This window comes from Chiloscyllium punctatum, chromosome 42, assembly GCF_047496795.1.
Source record: "Chiloscyllium punctatum isolate Juve2018m chromosome 42, sChiPun1.3, whole genome shotgun sequence".
NCBI lineage: Eukaryota > Metazoa > Chordata > Chondrichthyes > Orectolobiformes > Hemiscylliidae > Chiloscyllium > Chiloscyllium punctatum.
In genome coordinates this window covers 16,551,497-16,572,183 of record NC_092780.1, presented here as the reverse complement: position 1 = coordinate 16,572,183, position 20,687 = coordinate 16,551,497, and the positions used below count along the sequence as shown (strand labels likewise).

The following is a 20,687-nucleotide window of genomic DNA, read 5'->3' as shown; positions in this document are numbered from 1 at the left end:
GGAAAGACCTCTTTATTATGAACATAAGAACCAGGAGTGGGCATTGAACATTTAGCCCCTCCAGCCTGCTCCGCCATTGAATATGATTATGGCCGACCTCATCCTGGCATCAACTCCACTTTCCTGTCTGCTCCCCAAAAGCCTTCAACCTGTTAGTAATTAAAATGTATCTGTCTCGTTCTTAAACCTACTCAATGTCCCTGCATCTATTGAAGGCTAGAGTGGTAAATTCCACAGATTCATGACCCTTTTGAAAGAAGTAATTCCTCCTCCTCCTGTTTTAAATCTGCTATCCCTTATCCTAAAACTATGATGTCTCATTTGAAATTTCCCCACAAGAGAAAACATCCTCTTTTGTCTACTTTGTCAACCGTCCTCAGCATCTCTCTTAACTCTAGAGAATGTAGACCTAAATTGTTCAAACTCTCTCTTCATAAGACAGTAGATATAGAAAGGATGCTACCCCATGTGGGAGAATCGAACACCGGAGGGTATAATCTCAGGATAAGAGTTGCATATTTAAGACAAATTAATTTTTTCTCTCAAAGGGTAACCGATCTATGGAATTCTTCACTGCAGTCACAGTTGGGTTGTGTATATTCAAGGCTCAGACGGAACATATTTCAGTCAGTAATTAAATCTAGGTTATGTGGGAAGGACACAAAATCGGAGTTGAGATTTTTTGGATGAGTCGTGATCTCATTGGAGGTAAGCAGATATGATGGACTGAATGGTCTGCTTATGTCCTTATGTCCTATGGTTATGCTACAGTTATATGATGGATACTATACTTAATTATTTATACATCAAACTGAATAGTACTGCATCTCTTAACAGCTTACTTGGTTGCAGTGCAGGTGCACTCAGTCCACATTGGGTATGATAAACCAGGAAAAGCTGATGTAGGTTAAGTCTGTACATCTGCTCCATCAATACCTAATTTGTTTTTGAAGGCAGTAACTTGGCGCTTTTCATGCTATATCTTTCAAATTTAATGAATCACATGTTGATTGCATCGCAAACTTAGCATTGCCCAATTTCTGAATTGAGGGTCATTGTTCAGTGTTTTGTGTTCAGCAATTTCTAGGTAAATTCCTCAATATCTGATGCCTTATCTATTCATTGCAAACTGATAATTGAGTGTTTGTTTTCTGAATGAATAATGTTTTCCAATTGGAAATATTGTGGAAGTGAACTTGGTATAGTTACAGGAGTTTAAATAACTACCATGTTTACATTTGCACTTTGGTAGAGATTTTTGTCTGTCACGTTGCTTATGTTGGAAGTAATCGGTGTAACGGTTTTGAAGCTGTGATTGTCTGATATACATCTGGACCTTGCATCTGAAAACATGCTTTTAACTTCCATGTGTTGAAAACTCAAGATATGGGTATATACTGTGAAATAGTTCTAAAATGAAAATGGTTTTGCATGCATGTAGAAATTTGATTACCAGCAAAAAGCTGCAACTAGTGAATGTTTGGATACTATAATTTTCAATAAAGCAAAAGTATATTAAAAAGGTCCAGCTTCAGGCTATTGTAATCAAGTTAAGACACAAAAAAACCTTACGAAGAAGCATAACTTTTCTAGTAAGATGCAGTGGTCAGCAGAATTGGTAATTAGTTGAACATGGTTTTCATTTCAGTCAAAAGGTGTGGTGCTGGAAAAGTGCAGCCAGTCAGGCAGCATCCAAGAGGCAGAAGAGTTGAGGTTTTGAGCATAAGCTTTTCATCAGGAATGTGGTTTTCATTTCCTCAGGTTAAGCAGAATCGTTTCATAACCGTTCACAAGTTATAGGGGAAATTTAGCTAGGAATTAAAATGTTACAAGTATTTGCTGACATTTTATTAGCATTATAACATAGAAATTGTGTAAGATGTACAAATCCTGAATTCTTTAACTGCGTTTGACAGTGCTAAATCGGGAGCATTCATGTGTTACTTTCACAATGTACCGCAAACCATGACCACTATTTCTTCACCTGGATTAAGTAGTCTTCATTTCTTTCTTACAAAGATGAACTTAACCACTTTCAAATGGTAATAGCAGAGATCATTATTGGCATAATAGGTCAGGAAAACTGCTAGAGGTTGGATTTCTGTTTGACTTTTATAATTCTGGTATCATCAATGCTGGTGCATTTTCTTACTGACCTCTCCAACATTGAGTTTGTGACCTGTAGCAATCATCCCAGAATTTGTAATAATGAATTAAGTTGGTGCCATGTCAGGACAGCGGAAACAAAAAGGAAATTCAGTCATCTCTCATCTTACGTCAAGGAACTATCTCCTGTCTTCAATTGGCAGCATCCTTGTGTCTTGCATAATTCTTCATTTTGTCATTTGGTCACTTCTGCCTGTCACTTTGCCATTGGCATTTCTTCTTTTCTCTGTACCCAATGCTCCCTCTACCTCTGCTTCATTAAAACTTATGATTAAAGGCCATCGCCACAGTGTCAATGTTGTTCACCCTCCTCGGATACAGTCTGTGTTGAGTATATTCAGCCTTTTTTTTTCTAATTTCAGATCTACAACATTTAGTTCCATTTCAGCTTTACCTAGGTATACGCCATCTGTATCATAATTGTTGCATGCAACTTTCCTTCAGCATGGAGACTTTATCTGACCTGTTTAATGGTCGGCTATCGGAGAATCAGTAGACTATTCTGGGAAAAGTTCATTAATAATGCTCATTGAAATTCTTTCTTCCAACCCAAATATTTACAAAACAGTATCAATATTTGGAATAATGTGATCATTTCTGTGTACACAAAGATTGTTATGATCTCTGTCAAGACTGGACTTTTAAAAGAAAATCAAAACCAGTTGAGGGCTCACTGGATATCCCAAAGATTTTATGTTTGAGTACTTTTACTTTAACAAAAGGTTGAAAGCACTATTGACTAAAGATACCTTTTGTAGACAACTGAACTTGAAACCACAAAGAACATTTCATCCTTCCTTTCAGAACAAACAAAAGCATACTCCATAGTCTTTTTAAGCATTGTGTTCCTCGAAATAATCCAACCCTAACCTTTTTCCCCTCTCTCTCAAAGAATATCTGTGAAGTGTGTTTTTAAATATAGATCAGATTCTCTTGGAACTGATCCAGAATAATTCTTGATTCCCATGGGTTTACTTTAGTTTTTCTTCCCCTGATTGGAAAGTGATAATCTCAAAATTGTCTTTCAGAGGAAGGATTGCCCCCCCCCCCCAGGTTTCTTCCTCTTGTGCAAGCTAGGTAAACTTGTAAAGGCCACTATCTCTGAGCTCCTTGTGACTTTAATCGTTCCAATCTAATGGTGAGCTTCTACCCAAGTCTCTACATAGTGAGCCAAAGCAACTTAGTGTCTACAATTACACTCTCACTCCCAGATCCTGGCGGATGTGTGAGTGTTTTAGGGTATCTTAGGAAATAATTGTGAACTTCATGTCCATTTAGAAATGTGCATTAGCTATCCTTAGCCCAAATCTTGGAGATAAGTGCATAATTTAAAGCACAGTGTTTACACCCCAATGTTCTCCAACACTTTTCTGGGATTTGGAGATATGCTTAGTGTTACAACTTGAAATTTATGAAGTTATGTTTTGGGACTGCCTTTTAATTGAAGGGATCATGGGACCCACCAATCCCTTTAACAACTTAACAGTTTGGTTCTTTTTCTTGAGATTCTTGCATACTTAATGCAACTGCAATATGCCAACTTTGTGAACGGTCAAAATTTATTAAGCAATTACAGCTTTGGAGGATCATTTAACGTTCATCGCAATGCTTGTGAAGCATGTCAAGAGAAGCTCTCTGAACAAAGGAACAGTCAGTCCTTTATACAAGATCTTTGCATCACAGTCAGTAATGCCCAAAAGCCAACCCCCAGCCATCCACCACAGTCACATGCCACTCAAGACACAATGCAGTGACCTGATCATCTCCAGAAACAATATAATGTAAATCATCCTTTTAATGGCAAGATCTGTTGTAAATCATTTTTGTCTAAACTACACGATGTGGTCAGATTTTTAATTGATTCTGAATAGGAGATGATGTTAAATCGTTACTCTGAATAATAGAAAATGATAATGTAAATTATTTTACATTGTACTGGCAAGATAGAGAAACATACTACTCTCCCCTCCAACATCCAATTTTTTGCATGTCAGCAGAGCAAATTACCCCCTTGACATCTCAGCAGCTTTTCAGTAAAACAAATCTGGATGTCCTTTAATCTTTAACAATCAAACCTCTTAGGCTTGCAGTCAAACAGGCTTCAGAATAGATTGTTTGACGTGTTAATTGTACCTTGAATTAAAGAGAGCCTCAAAGCACAAACAAACTTAAATTTCATAATTGTCACAATGTTCTGCTTTAGATTCTGCATGGTTAAAAGGTGTAATTTCTGAAAATTCATGTTAGTTTTCCCAATGTGTTTTCTTCTGTTTTCAAACCTATTGAAAAAATTGCAGTTATTACTATTCTACAGTTTTATTCTATGTTTGCCAGTGAACTTTCATTACAGAAACATGAATTTTTGTTTTGTTTTAGGTTCTGGGAGTTGACTGTCTTTGACTTTGTATTAATGTTGGCTCGTTTGAAAGGTGAGGATATTATTTCTTTGCACCTGTTGTGTATTTAAGTTCCTGTTTCTCCAAAGTAATGAGTGAAATATTTCAAACTCCAAACTAATGTGTGATTCAGAGATTTATGAACTAACTGTCATTTGCTACTTGGCAGTTTAGAAACACCGACCAATGTTTGTTTTGTTACATAATCATGTAGTGAAGATGAGTTTATTATGGTTGAAAAGGGGCATAGCGGTAAATGTTAATAATCCAGAAACTCAGGGTAATGCTCTGCGGGCATGGTTTTGAATCTTTCCATGACAGAGTGAATTGAATTGAATTCAATTCAATTCAGAAAAATCTACAGTTTCTCTTTTGAAGCAAACTAGTCTGGTGACAGAGTAGTTCACTAAGTCCTTTGGGAACGGGAGATTTGCCATCTCATCCTGGTCTGACTTGTGTGATTCCTGAGCTGCCGCAATGTGTGGTTGTCTCATAAATGCCTTCTGAAAAGGTCTCGCCAACCACTCTATTGCATTCAGTTATAATAGTCTGGTAAGAGGATTGAAACTGGATGGACCATCCACATTGACCAAGGCACCAGAAGTGGCAGTAATTCGCATAACCCTGTTGATTGTGCAAAGACCTACATATTAATGTCTATGGGCTTGTGTTAAAATTGTATGAGAGGTGTGGGTTTTGTGTGCAGTCTCACAGACTAGTTAGGCAACAGCCTGACAATCATTCTTATAAGACCATAAGATATAGGAGTAGAAGTCAGAAAGTCATCCCTTTGAGGCTGTTCTACCATTCAATGAGATCATCACTGATGTGATAATCCTTGACTCCACTTTTCATATAATCCTTGATTCTTTACTCCGAGTAGTAAGGGCGTGGGACAGCCTTCCTGCAACAGTAGTAAACTTGCCAACTTTAAGGGCATTTAAATGGTCATTGGATAGATATATGGATGAAAATGGAATAGTGTAGGTTAGATGGGCTTCAGATTGGTTTCACAGGTCGGTGCAACATCAAGGGCAGAAGGGCCTGTACTGCACTGTAATGTTCTATGTTGTATGTTCGTTCCCACGCAATATTCTATCTGCCAAGTTTTTGCCCACTTGCCTAATCTGCCTATATCCCTCTGGAGACTTGTTATATCATCCTCACCATTTGCCTTCTCAACTGTTTTCATCTGCAAACATGTCTGTGGTGTATGCTCTTACTTGTTCAAACCTCATAGGGTCATGCCGTACAGACAATGTCCCAGACACCCGACATGGCAGCACAATGGTCTGCAGTTTGTAAGGATTTGCCCTCAACACTGACCATGGGCCTCTGTGAAGCCTCATAGCATCAGTTCAAACAGAGGTCAATAAATCTTCTCTTAATTCCAATTTATCACTCGTGAAACTACCACCTGCTGATGAACCTATTTTTCTCCATGTTGACACCACTTTGAGGAAACATTAAGGGTTTCAAGGGCAAAACATACTCTTGGTGGTGGACATTGAAGTCTTTCAGAGTGGTTTGGCAACACCGCTACTAACCAGTTGGCTGTGACCTTAAGGACATAGTTGTGATAAGTGTTGAGAGAATCATCCAGAAGGAAGATGTATTGTGTGCAATTCTGGCCCCTGTCCTATAGGAAGGACATTGTGAAACTTGAAAGGATTTAGAAAAGATTTACAAGTAAGGTTTGAGGGTTTGACCTATAGGGACATGCTGCTTGGCTGGGACTGTTTTCTCTGAAGTATCGGAGGCTCAAGGGTAACCTTTATAGAGGTTTATAAAATCATGAGGGGCATAGATATGATAAATATACAAGTCTTTTCCCTGCGTTGGGGGAGTCCAGAACTAGAGGCCATAGGTTTAAGGCGAGAGGGGAAATATATAAAAGAGACCTAAGGGGCAACTTTTTCATGCAGTGGGTGTTGTGTGTATGGAATGAGCTGTCAGAGCAAGTGGAGGAGACCAGTATAATGACAACAATTAACAGGCATCTTGGTATATGATTAGAAAGGGTTTAAAGGAATATGGGCCAAATGCTAGCAAATGGGACTAGATTAATTTAGGATATCTGGTCAGCATGGACGAGTTAGACTGAAGGGTCTGTTTCCATGCTGTATACCTGACTTTTGTGTACTTGGCCTGAACACACGAGATGGTAAAGGTTTGAAATTCTCCCATAAATAGCAGTTCATGTTAGATCGGTTGATTTTAAAATCGAAGAAAAGTTTTTGTTAAGCCGAGGTATTAAGACATTTGGGCCAAAGACAGGTAATGGAATTAGGCCACAGATCAACCATGATCTTATTGAATGGCAGAACAGCTGAAGGGGCTGAATGGCCTACTCCTGTTCCTATGTTCTCCAACCTACCTGAAGCTAATGTATCTGCACATGACAGAATCTATAGGAGTGACCACACTCATGGTCCATTATGTTGTGTGGTAATATGTTGTGTGCTAAATGGGATAGGCTTCTAACAAATACGGCAACTCTCGCCTGGGCCTTCAGGAGGTGGTGTGGGCCTTCAGGAGAGTTGCATTCATCTGCAATCTGTAACCTCATGGCTTACTATATTTGCTACTCTATCATTTCGTCAAACCATGGGGTTCAACCCTGAATCAATGAAAAGTTCAGGTGGGTGTGCCAGGATCAATACCAGGCATGGCTAAAAATGAGATGTCAGCTTAGTGAAGCAACAGCTTAGGACTAATTTGTGTGCTAAGCATCTGATGGGTAGAGCCAAGCAATCCCAGATCAGTGGATCAGATTTATCCCTGTCGTCTTACTTTGTTCCATCTTAAATGGTGATGAGCAATTCAACAAATTGCTGGAGATGAAGAGGTCCACAGCTATTCAGATCTTTAATGATCAAGGAGATTATCATTAGTGGGTGGCACAGTGGTTAGCACTGCTGCCTCACAGCGCCAGAGACCCAGGTTCAAATCCAGGCGAATGTGTGGAGTTTGCACATTCTCCCCTTGTCTGCGTGGGTTTCCTCCAGGTGCTCCGGTTTCCTCCCACAGTCCAAAAATGTGCCGGTTAGGTGAATTGGCCATGCTAAATTGCCCCTAATGTTAGGTGAAGGGGTAAATGTAGGGGAATGGGTCTGGGTGGGTTGCGCTTCGGCAGGTCGGTGTGGACTTGTTGGGCCGAAGGGCCTGTTTCCACACTGTAAGTAATCTAATCAATGTCAATGTCAAGGCTGAAGCACTTTCAGCTGTCTTCAGTCACAAGTGCCAAGTGGGTGATCCACCCAACTACACAGATGCCAACCTCTACACATGATTGAGAGAAATGATTGAAGGCATTGCATTCTGCAAAGGCTAAAGGATCCTGACAACTTTATGGTTTCCTTCTACTCTAGAAGTAACTGCACACTTGCCAAGCTGGTCTAGTATACAGAGGAACCTTGATTATCTACCAAGATCGCATGGTCGCGATGCTTAACTAAACTGTTATCCAGTCTTTGATTATCCGTAATTTGATTAACCGAATGAAATACTACCCACCCGTATCCTTCGGATAATTGCAGTTCCTCTGTAATTACGACACTGGCATCTGTCCAACAATGTGCAAAGTTACCCAGCTGAATCATCTGCACAAAAAGCAGGTTTAATCCAGTCCAGCCAATTGTCACCTTGTCAGTCAATACTTGATCTTCGGCAAAGTGTCTGTCGTAGACAGTGCTATGATCTATGGGTGCTTCAGAGGATTGTCCACTGGTTGGAGTCATATTTATTGCAAGCAAGCTGGTTGTAGTGACTGGAGGTTAGTTATCTCAAACATAGGACATCACTGGTTGATTTCCTCCAGATTGTTTCTTGGGCCTCACCGTTTTCAGCTGCTTCATCATCAATGATCTTTCCTCCGTTACAAGGTCAAAAGTGGGGGCGACTACCTCAGCTCTGAAGCAGTATTTGGCCAATTGCAGCAAGACCTAGACAACAGTCAGACTTGGGCTGATAAATGGCAATCTCCAGCAAAAGAAAATCAAAATATGTATCTTGATGTTCAATGGCATTACCATCACTAAATCGTCCACGAATTGCAAGATCAAGGTGCTGACTACATGATTATACAGTAGGACAATTTTGTGTTGTATAGATCAGCAGGAATACTGGACTGCAGGGCAAGGTGCTTAGATGGTGAAGGTGTTGGAATGGACAGAAGAGAGTAGACTGTTGTGCAAACCCAGTAGCTAAAAATGGATGGATAGGTCAAAAAATTAAACTCAGCTATCCAAGGCGTCAAAGCCTATATTATGATCCATGAATGCAAATGTGGTAGAAAATAATTTAAATATTTTCGAAAATAAAGTGTATCACAAATATGCACACTTTTGGAATATTGTGATAAGTATTCCTTTTACAATTATGGTTGTGCTCCTGAAAATCATGACTTTAAGTGGAACGACTTGGAAAAATCACATTTTCTCCATAAAACCACTAACCGCTGTTCTCCATGAAAGAAGTATATGCTCTTTGCATTGCTAAATTAAATAATTCTGAAAATAAAATTAAAAACATCAAGTGATATGGTGACATTTTCTACTTACAATATCACCCACCTGCTGCCAGTCCTGCTTCCCATGCATCTTGCATTCTGACCCTCGTGATGGTGTTGACCCTTCCTCCGTCTGATCCTCTGGATGATGGCTTCTGTTACTATCCACTCCTACACCTATCTTTGGACTTAGATCCTCTTTGGCTGCCTTACTCAATCTCTGGCTTCTGATCCTTGCTGTGCAGCCACTTCTGTTCCCTGACTCTTGATGGTCCTTCCTTTACCACATCTGCTGCATGACTTCCCTTGTTCTTCTTTTGAAACCTATCTGAGAGCGATGGCTGTGGAGATCAGTGACACTACAATAGGAGGAGCAGTTTTGACTTGCACAAGATAGTTTCTCTTCGTTTGGATTTCTAATTTTTGATCAAAAATCTCCACTTGCCACAATCATAATTGCAAAGTAAGGACTTATCATAGTATTTCAAAGCATTAATATTTGTGTGAGACTTCATTTTTCTAAAAATATTTTAAAATGATTTTCTACCATATATACCCAAGTTTGAAAGCCATTGTGAGCAACTCCCACATTTGAGGATGTGTATGCTGATTGTTTCCTTGCTGGCTTTACCATGGTCACCCAGCCTGGTGACTGAAAAGTTTTGAACCCACTGATGCGTAAACTATCTCTTTGACTGCAAGGGAATCTTTCTGAAGAAATTTTTGATCAAAAAATGTTGAAACTGATCACAAACATGAAGGGAACTTGTCTCCTGCAAATTGAAGATGCTCGTCTTGTCATTAATCTCCACAGACCATGACCCCACAGACATATCAAATTTGCAGAAGAGTTGGGGAGGGAATGATTTGGAAAAAGAGTTAACAACTGAAGGGTGTTCCAGAATGATGCAGACAGGTCCGTAACCTTATAGAACATTACCAAGAAACAACGTTAAAGCAAACCTCGCAATCCTGAAGGAGAAGTGCAGTTTTCCAACACAAGTGCAGTAATGTTTGCATGTGCATCAGGTCTCTGGAGTGCACTGGAAATTGAGCCCACTATTTTTCAAGGTGTCACAAAAGTGATAAACGTGCTCATTGTTACGAACTTGACTTCTCATACGTGGTAGAAACAGATTATTAATGACTAATCTGCAAACTTAAACTATACTCCCTTAAAATCCAAAAACACACTCACGTACTCTCACATATGGGCAGGACAGGTGAAAAAAAAAACGTTTTTGTAGGAATATTGTGAATGAAAATGTAGGCAAAATCAGTCTGTGGATCAGAACTGGAACAACAAAGGGGAAATGAGGTGACTTTCTCAGTTCTTTTCGATTTTGGGTGATAATATCACATTTTTGACCACAGAAACCCTCAATTTGATAGTTGGTCAGTTGGATCTTGAGTTAGCAAGGGTTTTTTGGCAAAATCTTTGACTTTCTTTTCTCCTTTTTCACTCTGAAGCAGTGGTTGTAGAGAAATCCCATTTGCTGGCAGGCGTTGTGGAAGTCTGAGTCCCAACTGATCTCTCTCTAATTGATCCAACTGATCTACCAATAAAATAGAGGGATTAAGTTTCGGAACCATGAGGTCATGCTGCAGCTGTACAAAACTGGCCACACTTAGAATTGCGTTCTGGTCACTGCATTATAGGAAGGATGTGGAAGCTTTGGAGAGGGTTCAGGGGAAATTTACTAGGATGGAGGGAAGATCTTACAAGGAAAGGCTGAGGGACTTGTTAGAGAGAGGAAGGTTGAGAGGTGACTTAATTGAGGTATGAGATAATCAGAGTGTTAGGATGGACAGTGAGAGCCTTTTTCCTCTGGTGGTGACTAGCACGAGGGGACATAGCTTTAAATTGAGGGCTGATAGATATATGACAGATGTCAGAGGTAGTTTCTTTACTCAGAGTAGTGGGGGGGGTGGAATGCACTGTCTACAACAGTAGTAGACTCGCCAACCTTACGGGCATTTAAATGGTCATTGGATAGGCGTATGGATAAGAATGGAATAGTATAGGTTGGATGGGCTTCAGATTGATTTCACAGGTCGGCGCAGCATTGAGGGCCTGTACTGTGCTGTAATGTTCTATGTTCTCTCCTCTCACTGTGTGAAAAGCTTCATTTAGAATCCATTCAATGGCTAATACTGGGCAGTTTATTTTCAGATATCTGATGCCAACATGTGTCTTAGAACTATCAAATCCAGTTTCAGCAGAAGAACATAACACGGCTCCACTTTCTTTTTACCTTCCAAAACAAAATCTAATAATCCAAACTTTTTGATTCATATGCCTGAATAAAATGTCTTGCCCTTAGAACACCCAGTTGCACCTGTGATGTCACGCCAGTGTAACATTAAATTTTAAACTCGTGGGAAGGTCAGGAGTGACACAGCAATTAATGTAATTATTTCTTTGCAAGGGGTGACTCTGCTGTTGGTGATGGGCAGGCTAACCAGTTGTCAGACTGTTCTGCACCTGTACAGAATCGAATCTATTTAACAGTCACCAGAATTTTATAGAAATTTTATTGGTGTTGTGATTTCCCTGATCTTGCAACTACTTTAAAATTTATTGTAAGACAGTCTAGCTCCTTTTTTTCCTCGTCAGAATGATTTTGGCAGAGTTCTTTTTGCCACAATTAAAATGCGACTTGCAGATTGTTGCAGTCTGCATAGTGGTGGCATTGCCTATGCAGGTGCTTCTGTGATAATACACTTTTTGTTAATGTGAATTTGCTGCAACATGATTGACTAATTGGGGACACTGTTTCTAAAGCGCGATTTTTCTGTAATATGGAATCATAGATACAGGGTTAGGAGGTGTGTTAGTATGGTTCACTTTCATGACTAGAGCCATGCAACTGTGACTGTAAATGTTGATTAAATGTTTTGTATTCTAAATATTGATATTAAAGGATCACTTGTAAAGCTTGTATTGAGTAAAAGTGTGGAGATTAAATTCGTACTACACAAAAAGACCACCTCTTACAGCTAATTGGAGGAGAGTTGTATGGTGGTTCATGGAGTCTCGATAGAGCTGCTGATCCATGCAGATTTGGAAGATTCCATGCTAAAATCCATTTTGTGTTGATGTAGTTGTTTTGAGCAGGAGCTTTTATTGCTCCTGTAGTATGGAGATGAGAATTGTCTGGAAGTCCTTATCTCGTTGCTTTTGAGTGGCAGTTATGCATCCAGATTTGAATGCAATGTCTTTGCTGAATTGCTTGTGCACTGTTCAATAAAGAACCTTTCACTTGAGAAATGGAACCACTTTGTTGAAAGCTACTGAACCACATGCAAGTATGGACATGTTTGCATTTTTGTTAGCTGTTGTACTTAACAGATTCAGTATTACTGACTAATCAGGGAGGTCCCATCTCTCCAACTAAGCCAATATTCAAGTTGAACAACAATGAGAGTAGTATTGAAGAAACTATCCCCTTCATACTGACTGCTTCAGTGTTGTCAATTTCAGAAAGATTGGTTTATAAAGAAGTCAAATAAAGATGTATTAATTTATTTAAAATGAACTATTTTTTGAAAATTGAGATTTGTGATTCACTATTTGCAGTATATTAAAAGTAATAAACATATTGCTGAACTATACTCAAGATAATTTTCTCCTTAACTCGTTCCCCACACACTCAATGAAACACTGAGATGGAGCCAGATTACCCAAGTTTGATTCATCAGGTGCATGCACACCAGTTTGGTTACAGAACTGTTGGTCAAAAAGACTGCAAAGGATAATCCGGCAGACATCTGCTGTGGAAGACCCCACATTTTCGCTCTAATATAGCTGACAAGCAAAAGCACCATGTCATACCATGGCACTTAAATAGCTTGTTGTAAGATTGTACCAGGCAGCTGGACTCAGTATTCTGTGCCAAATACATTAAATTCCATACAATGGCTTGTAATTAATGCCACGCGTGGCCAGCTATAAAATTGAGCAGCTTCAGTGACTGCATTTTACTGACGTCAGAATATTAAATTCGCTTAAAATGTTAGAAAGCAGTCATGGGGGATTTTGATTATTTTCACGGTTCAAAGAAGAGTTTATGATTTTTGAGAAGTTTTGTACACCAGGTTGTAAGTTTGCTGGCTGAGATGGTAGGTTTGTTCTCAGACGTTTAGTCACCATGCTTGGTAACATCATCAGTGAGGAGAAAGTGAGGACTGCAGATGCTGGAGATCAGAGCTGAAAATGTGTTGCTGGAAAAGCGCAGCAGGTCAGGCAGCATTCCTGAAGAAGGGCTTATGCCCGAAATGTCGATTCTCCTGTTCCTTGGATGCTGCCTTACCTGCTGCGCTTTTCCAGCAACACACTTTCAACATCATCAGTGAGCCTCGTTGAAGCACAGGTGTTGTGTCCCACTTTGTAGTTATGTGTCTTGGTTTTTACAGTGGGTGATATCATTTCCGGCTCTTTTTCTTAGAGGTTGGTAAATGAGGTCCAAATCGAATGTGTTGATTGATGGAATTCCGGTTTCAATGCCAGGCCTCTAGGAATCCCCATTCGTGTCTTTGTTTAGCCTGTCCTAGGATGGATGTATTGTCCCAGTTGAAGTGGTATCCTCCTTCGTCTGTGTGTAAGGATACACAAGATAGTTGGTCATATCTTTTGGTGGCTAGTTGGTGCTCGTGTAGTCTGGTGGCTAGTTCCTGCCTGTCTGTCCGATGTAGTGTTTATTGCAGTCCTTGCAGGATATTTTGTGTATGACGTTTGTTTTGCTGGCTTTTGCTACAGGATCCTTTAGGTTCGTCAGTAGCTGTTTCAGTGTGTTGGTATGTTTATGGGCTACCATGATGCCTAGGGGTCAGAGTAATCTGGTCATCATCTCCGAGATATCTTTGGATGGTAGTGTGGGTAGAGTCTCTGGGTGTGTTGTGTCGTCTTGTTTGAGTTTGTTTAAGAAATGGCAGACTGTACTTATTGGGTACCCGTTGTTCTTAAATATGTTGCATAGGTATTTCTTTCTGCTGCTCGTAGTTCCTGGGTGCTGCAGTGTGTTGTGGTCCTTTTTAAATACTGTCCTGATGCAGCTCCGTTTGTGGGTGTTGGGATGATTGCTTCTCTGATTGATTGAGTATCTGGTCTGTGTGTGTTGCTGTCCTTGCTGATGGAGTTGGTGCTGTCTGGTGTGTGTGTCCTTGGTTCATCTAGTAATGAGGTCAGTGTTATTATTTTATTATATTATGCTGATGTCAATTGATGTGAATAGGGCTATTATCTCAAAGGAGACCATGATTTCATCCTCTTCTCTCTTGGTGCCTTTGATATTCAGGAATTCTTGGGTGGGTGGATGGAGTGCCATGAGTTTCCTACTAGGTATTTCAGTTTACAGTGAAGTTCCTTTGTTACTCAGTATGTCAGTGTGCTGGGAAGTGAGACTGTGGGTCTGAGGGGGACCCCTGGTTTGTTTACCTTAGGTAATCCGTAGAAAATGTGTGTGTTGGATCCATCAGGTTTCAATCTTTGTAGACCTATCTTGTTAATTTTGCCTGTTTCTTCAGTGGTGCTGTCAGACAGTTTTCTAGGTGTGGAGTCGGGACCATCCTTTTCAGTGTATTGTGTTCTGTTTAGGATTGACAGTCATGCTCCCTTTGTCTGCCAGTAGGATTTCAATATTTGTCTTTTGAGTCCTCCTTGGGCTTTCCTTTTCTGCATGCTGAGGCTATTCCCTTCTTTATCCCTGCTTAGTGTTGGTGCAGCTGTCTCTCTGATGACCTGCTGGGTTTCTTCCGTACGTCTCTTTTCTTTCAGGCTTGGTTCCAGTGCTGCTAAGAAGTCCTTTTTGTCCATGTCTTTGAAGTTGTAGTTCATCACTCTTAATAGGACAGCCTTTTCCATGCCTGCCAGTGGCCGGTCTGAATTTCTTTATCCAAGCTTCTGAATTGCCTGTGTTCTTTTGTGCGAGCTTGTCCAGTTTTTCTTGTAGGGCTAGTTTTTTCTTTGACTTGGTTTTACTGTCATTTGATGCCGATGGCTCATTCTAACGGACGTACTTACTGATGTAAGGGTCGTTGCTGGGTCCATTGCTTTTCTTCATTTATATAAAAGATTTGGATGTGAACATAGGAGGTTACTAAGTTTGCAGATGACACCAAAATTGGAGGTGTGGCGGACAGTGAAGAAGGTTACCTCAGATTACAACAGGATCTTGATCAGATGGGCCAATGGCTGAGGAGTGGTAGATGGAGTTTACTTTAGATAAATGTGAGATGCTTTATTTTGGAAAAGCAAATCAGAGCAAGACTTATACACTTAATAGTAATGTCCTGGGGACTGTTGCTGAACAGATGCTTTGGAGAGCAGGTTTATATTTCCTTGAAAGTGGAGTCGCAGGTAGATAGGATAGTGAAGAAGGCGTTTGGTGTGCTTTCCCTGATTGGTCAGAGCATTGAATTTGAGAGTTGGGACGTCATGTGTGGCTGTACAGGACATTGGTTAGGCCACTTTTGGAACATTTTGTGGAATTCTGGTCTCCTTCCTATTGGAAAAATATTGTGAAACTTGAAATGGTTCAGAAATTTGGCCAGGGTCGGAGGATTTGAGCTATAGGGATAGGCTAAATAGGTTGGGACTGTTTTCCCTGGAGCATCGGAGGCTGAGGGGCGACTTTATAGAAGTTCACAAAATCATGAGGGACATGGTTAGGATAAATAAACAAGGTATTTTCCCTGGGGTGGCGAAGTCCAGAACTAGAGGTATAGGTTTAGGGTAGAGGGGAAAGATATAAAAGGGACTTAAGGGGCAACCTTTTCACGCAGAGGGTGTGTGTGTATGGAATGAGCTGTCAGAGGTGGAGGCTAGTACAATTACAGCATTTAAAAGATGAATATATGACTAGGAAGGGTTTAGAGTGATATGGGCCAAATGCTGGCAGGTGGGAATAGATTCAGTTCGGATATCTAGTCGGCATGGACGAGTTGGACCGAAGGGTCTGTTTCTGTGCTGTACATCTCTATAACTTGTCCATTCCTGGTCAGCTGTGTTGGTGTACAAAGTGCTTTGGTGTGAAATTTCCCGTTATATTTGTGGAGTCGGTTGTGGGCATCATTAGTCATTTCTCGCAACATTCTGCTGCAGTTCTGTTCTGCTATTCTTCTGGCTTGTTGGGTGTTGAGATGAACCAAGGAGAGAGACACCAGACAGCACCAACTCCATCAGCAAGGACAGCATCCTCAAGCTAAGAGACCTGTGCCTCACTACCCGCTTCACTTTCAGCGATAAGACTACAAACAAATCAGCAATAGATTAGATTAGATTACCTACAATGTGGAAACAGGCCCTTCGGCCCAACAAGTCCACACCGACCCTCCGAAGAGCAACCCACCCAGACCCATTCTCCTAACTAATGCACCTATGACTACGGGCAATTTAGTATGGCCAATTCACCTAACCTGCACGTCTTTGGACTGTGGGAGGAAACCCACGCAGACATGGGGAGAATGTGCAAACTCCACTGGAAATGATATCACCCATTGTAACAGACCAAGACACACACATAGAAAGTGGAACAGAATACCAGCGCTTCAATGGAGGCTCAGTTAATAATGTTACCAAGCATTGCGATGAAATGGAAACAAACCTACCAGTTCTGTGACCAAACTTACAACTTCAAAGAGGTGTTCTTACGCGAGATAACGTGGAGAGTATATTGAACTACATGATAAAAATGACCAGAAATTGAAATCCTGTCCAAGTCCTGACTTTAATAATCTCTATTTCTCCCTTTTTAGTATTTTGGAATGCATAACTGACAAAAGTGCAGCAGTGTTTGTTTGCATGTATTGTCTGAGACAAGTCAAGGCCAATGAAGGATATAGCTTATCCTTCAATTTTTCATATGCTAATTTCAAATTTTGGTTTCCCATAGCCGAGAATCCTTTCGCTGTATCCAGTGTTACGCGATGAAAATCCAAGCACATGAATTTGCCTCACTTTTACTGATACTTTCAAATGAAAGTATTAGCTTCAAACTCATTTTCTGCAACTTTTTTCTACTCTATTTCCATAGTACATCTAGATTAACTACCTGGCTGCTTCCACCCTTGCCTTCAAAGGCAGGGCTCTAAATATGAGTGTAATCTTGTATATGTGTGTATGTATATATTTATCTTATAATCCATAAGCACAATAATACTATGTCAAAAGGATATAGTTAATATTGTACTTTAAAGTCTGTCACCAGTAGAGATGCAATACTTAAGATGTTTCTGTTGTAAGCTTTTTTGTTGATAGCTGTGCTGAAATGCTGTGTAACTGAAAGAGTTACTTTCTGTGCGTCAGACGGAGTCAAAATTACATTATGTGGAGGAAGTTGGCAGTATGAATTCTTTTTCATCTGGTTTGTGTAGGCTGGATGACATCTTGTAAAGAAACTGCCTTTGGTCATTCTGTGATGCATTATTTTGAAGATTTCAGTAGTTTAAGCCTGTCTCATGCATAAATTCCCATATTTATCTCAAGCAGTTCTGACTTGTGATTTTGAACAAGCTGTAAGTATTATTAATCTTGATGTTGTGCCCTTCGCCTCTAAAATTCAAGTTAGTTATTTAAAATATTAATTTAGTACTCAGTTCAAATAACAAATTTTGCTTCTTAGACTTTGTTTTCCCAAATTGTTATAATCCTTTTGATCCTACTAAGTACCATATACTGACAGGAAGAAAACTTAGTGAAAGTAGTAAAATCAGTGGATTGGCTTGCATATATTTGCCAAATCTAAACACAGTATTTGACATTGATCGAAATGTTTTGCTTTTAGTATATAGTGTAAAATGATGAGAATCTTCAGTTGTTTGCAAATGCTGTTGTTTTGAAACTGTATGTGAAATTTTATTGACCGTTTATTTGGTCTAAGAGTCAATATGTAGTGAAATGTAATCATGATTCTAAACATATTTGGAAATTTATCTCATTAGATACAAAAAAAAAGAATTTGTGACATGTTAAATGTATTTTGAAATTTATTGTCATATTGAGTCAAATACTTTATCGGCCCAAAACGGTAAAATGATTGTAGGTACCTTGTAGCTGAGAGTGAAGCCCAACGGGTCAGTGGAGTTTTTTTTGTGGGGATTTTAAACAAATGGTGAACTTGTTTCTTGCTGGATAAATACCTAATCCTTTGTGGAGAGGACTTACACACAAATCTGGCCAGGGTGAGGGCATTGTCCTTCATGAAGCTGGACATGAGCCATACATACCTGCAATTGTAGTTAGATGAGGATTCCCAAGTGTGCTACAATTAATATCATATGGGTTTGCACTGTTATGTGAGACTGCCATTTGTGCTATCATCAGCCTGTGCTATTTTTCAGCAGATGATGGAGAACATTTTACAAGATGGCAGGTTGTTTTTGAACTGGATGACATGCTAATAACCAGGAAGACCAGCAAAGAACATTTGGAGAACTTGGACATAGTGCTTAAATGTTTCTCCCAGGTTGGAGTAACCCTAGAAGGGGAAAATGTGTGCTCCAGGCACCCGAAGTGACTTACTTGGGCTGCAGAGTCAACAAGACTAGGTTATACCCGTTGGAGGAAAGTGAGGATGATAATTCAACTGGTTCCCACACCTGTACTGGAACTTGGATCTTCCCTTGGGTGTGAATTATTAAGAGATAATCATATGTAACGTGGCCTCCGTCCTCGCACCCTTACATCTGCTATTGAAAAAGGGTGAGCCTTGGAAATGGCCTTTTAGTCAAGACATAGCCTTTTGAAGATACAACTATGTCGTTTAAGATGTTGGCACACCATGATCCCAAGTGAGGTCTGGTGTTGATATGCAAGTCCTCTCTGTATGGTATCAGGGTAGTGTTTCTTCCTGGACTTTCTCTGATGTAGAGCACTAATGTGACCAAGTAGAGAAGGAAGGTTTGATGGTCACCTTTCCTATGAGAAAGTTCCACCAATACGTAAGTTCTAGGAGAATGGAAACTGCTGACGCATACAAAGAAAGTAAGAAAGGACTTAAACAAGGAATTAGAAGGGCTAAAAGGGGTCATGAAAAATCATTAGCAAACACGATTAAGGAGAATCCCAAGCCCTTTAAACATATATAAAAATCAAAAGGGAAGCTGGGGAAGGGTTGGCCCACTCAAGGGTAAGGAATGGAGTCTGTGTGGAGCCACTAGAGGTAGATGAAGTCCTAAATGAATACTTTGTGTTGGAATTCACCAAAGAGGAGTTGGTACAGGATGATCTCAAGGGAGGGAGTGTTGAATTTCTAAGACAAGTTGCTATTAAAAAAGGAGTGGTATTGTGCATCTTTAAAAAAGTATTGCAGTAGATAAATATCCCAGAATATTGAAGGAGGCAAGAGAATAATTTGCTGGAGTATCTTTGTATCATCTTTGGCCTCCAGAGGACTGGAGAATAGCCAATTTTGTCCCACTTTTTAAGAGTGGTAGCACGGATAATCCAGGAAATTACAGGCCTTCGAGCCTAACATTGATGGTAGGGAAATTATTGGAAAAGATTTTCAGCAACAAGCTCAATACACCATTAGAAGTAAATGGACTAATTGACAGTAGATAGCATGGGGAAGTAATGCCGCATAATTTGATCGAAGGTGATTCAGGTAAAAACAGTTGATGTCTACATGGGCTTTACTGAAGCCTTTGACAAGGTCGCTCATGGCAGACTGGTACAAAAGGTGAAGTCTCATAGTATCAGAATGAGCTGGCAAGATGGATACAGAACTGACTTAGCCCTAGGAGACAGAGGATAGCAGTGGAAGGATGTTTTTTTGGAATGGAGGCTTGCGACAAGTGGTGTTCTACAGGGATCAATGCTGGGGCCTCTTGTTCGTGGTCTGCATAAATAATTTGGAGGAAAATGTAGCTGGTCCAATTAGTACGTTTGTGGATAATACAATGATTGGTGAAGTTGAGTAGTGAGGAGGATCATCAGAGGATGCAGCAGAACATAGATCACTTGAAGGCATGGGCACAAAAATGACAGATGGAGTTTAATCAGAATAAATGTGAACTGATGCATTTTGGAAGGTCAAGTACAGGTGGTAATTATACAGTGAATGGCGGAACCCTTCGGAGTTTTGATATGCAGAGGGATCTGGCTGTGCAGGTCCACATATCACTAAAGGCAGCAACGCAGGTAGATAGGGTAGTTTTTAAAAAAAGCCTTATGGCATGCTTCCCTTCATTGGAAGGGGCATAGAGTAGAAGGTTAGACAAGTTATGCTGCAGCTTTATAGAACTTTAGTTAGGCCACACTTTGAATATTGCATACAGTTCTGGTCATCACACTACGAGAAGGATGTGGATGCTCTGGAGAAAAGGTTTATCTTGAAGTTGCCTGGTATGGGGATTTTATCTACGAAGAGAGGTTGGGTGGACTGGGTTTGTTTTCACTGAAATGCAGGAAGTTGAACGGTGACCTGAAGGAAGTTTGTAAGATTGTGAATGGCGTGGATAGAGTGGCAAGTCTGAGGCTTTTTCCCAGGGTGGAAGGATAATTTATTAGGGGACACAGGTTCAAGCAGCAGGAGGGAATTTAAAAAAGATGTGTGAGGCAAACATTTCACACAAAGGGTGATGTGTGCCTGGAATGGACTGCCTGAGGTGGCATT

At 40.2% G+C, this 20,687-nt stretch overlaps 1 protein-coding gene across 9 annotated transcripts in view; it reads left to right on the top strand.

Moving 5' to 3' along the window:
• Positions 1 to 20,687, top strand: part of LOC140465766 (signal transducer and activator of transcription 5B-like) — a 133,380-nt gene that overhangs the window by 69,634 nt on the left and 43,059 nt on the right. For 6 of the 9 annotated variants that reach the window (XM_072561503.1, XM_072561507.1, XM_072561505.1 and 3 more), the window contains one exon: positions 4,543 to 4,595. The exons of the other annotated variants lie outside the window; for them this stretch is intronic. The gene's annotated coding sequence lies outside the window, so the exon portion shown is untranslated. The remainder of the gene's footprint in view (positions 1 to 4,542; positions 4,596 to 20,687) is intronic. 9 annotated transcript variants of the gene reach the window in all.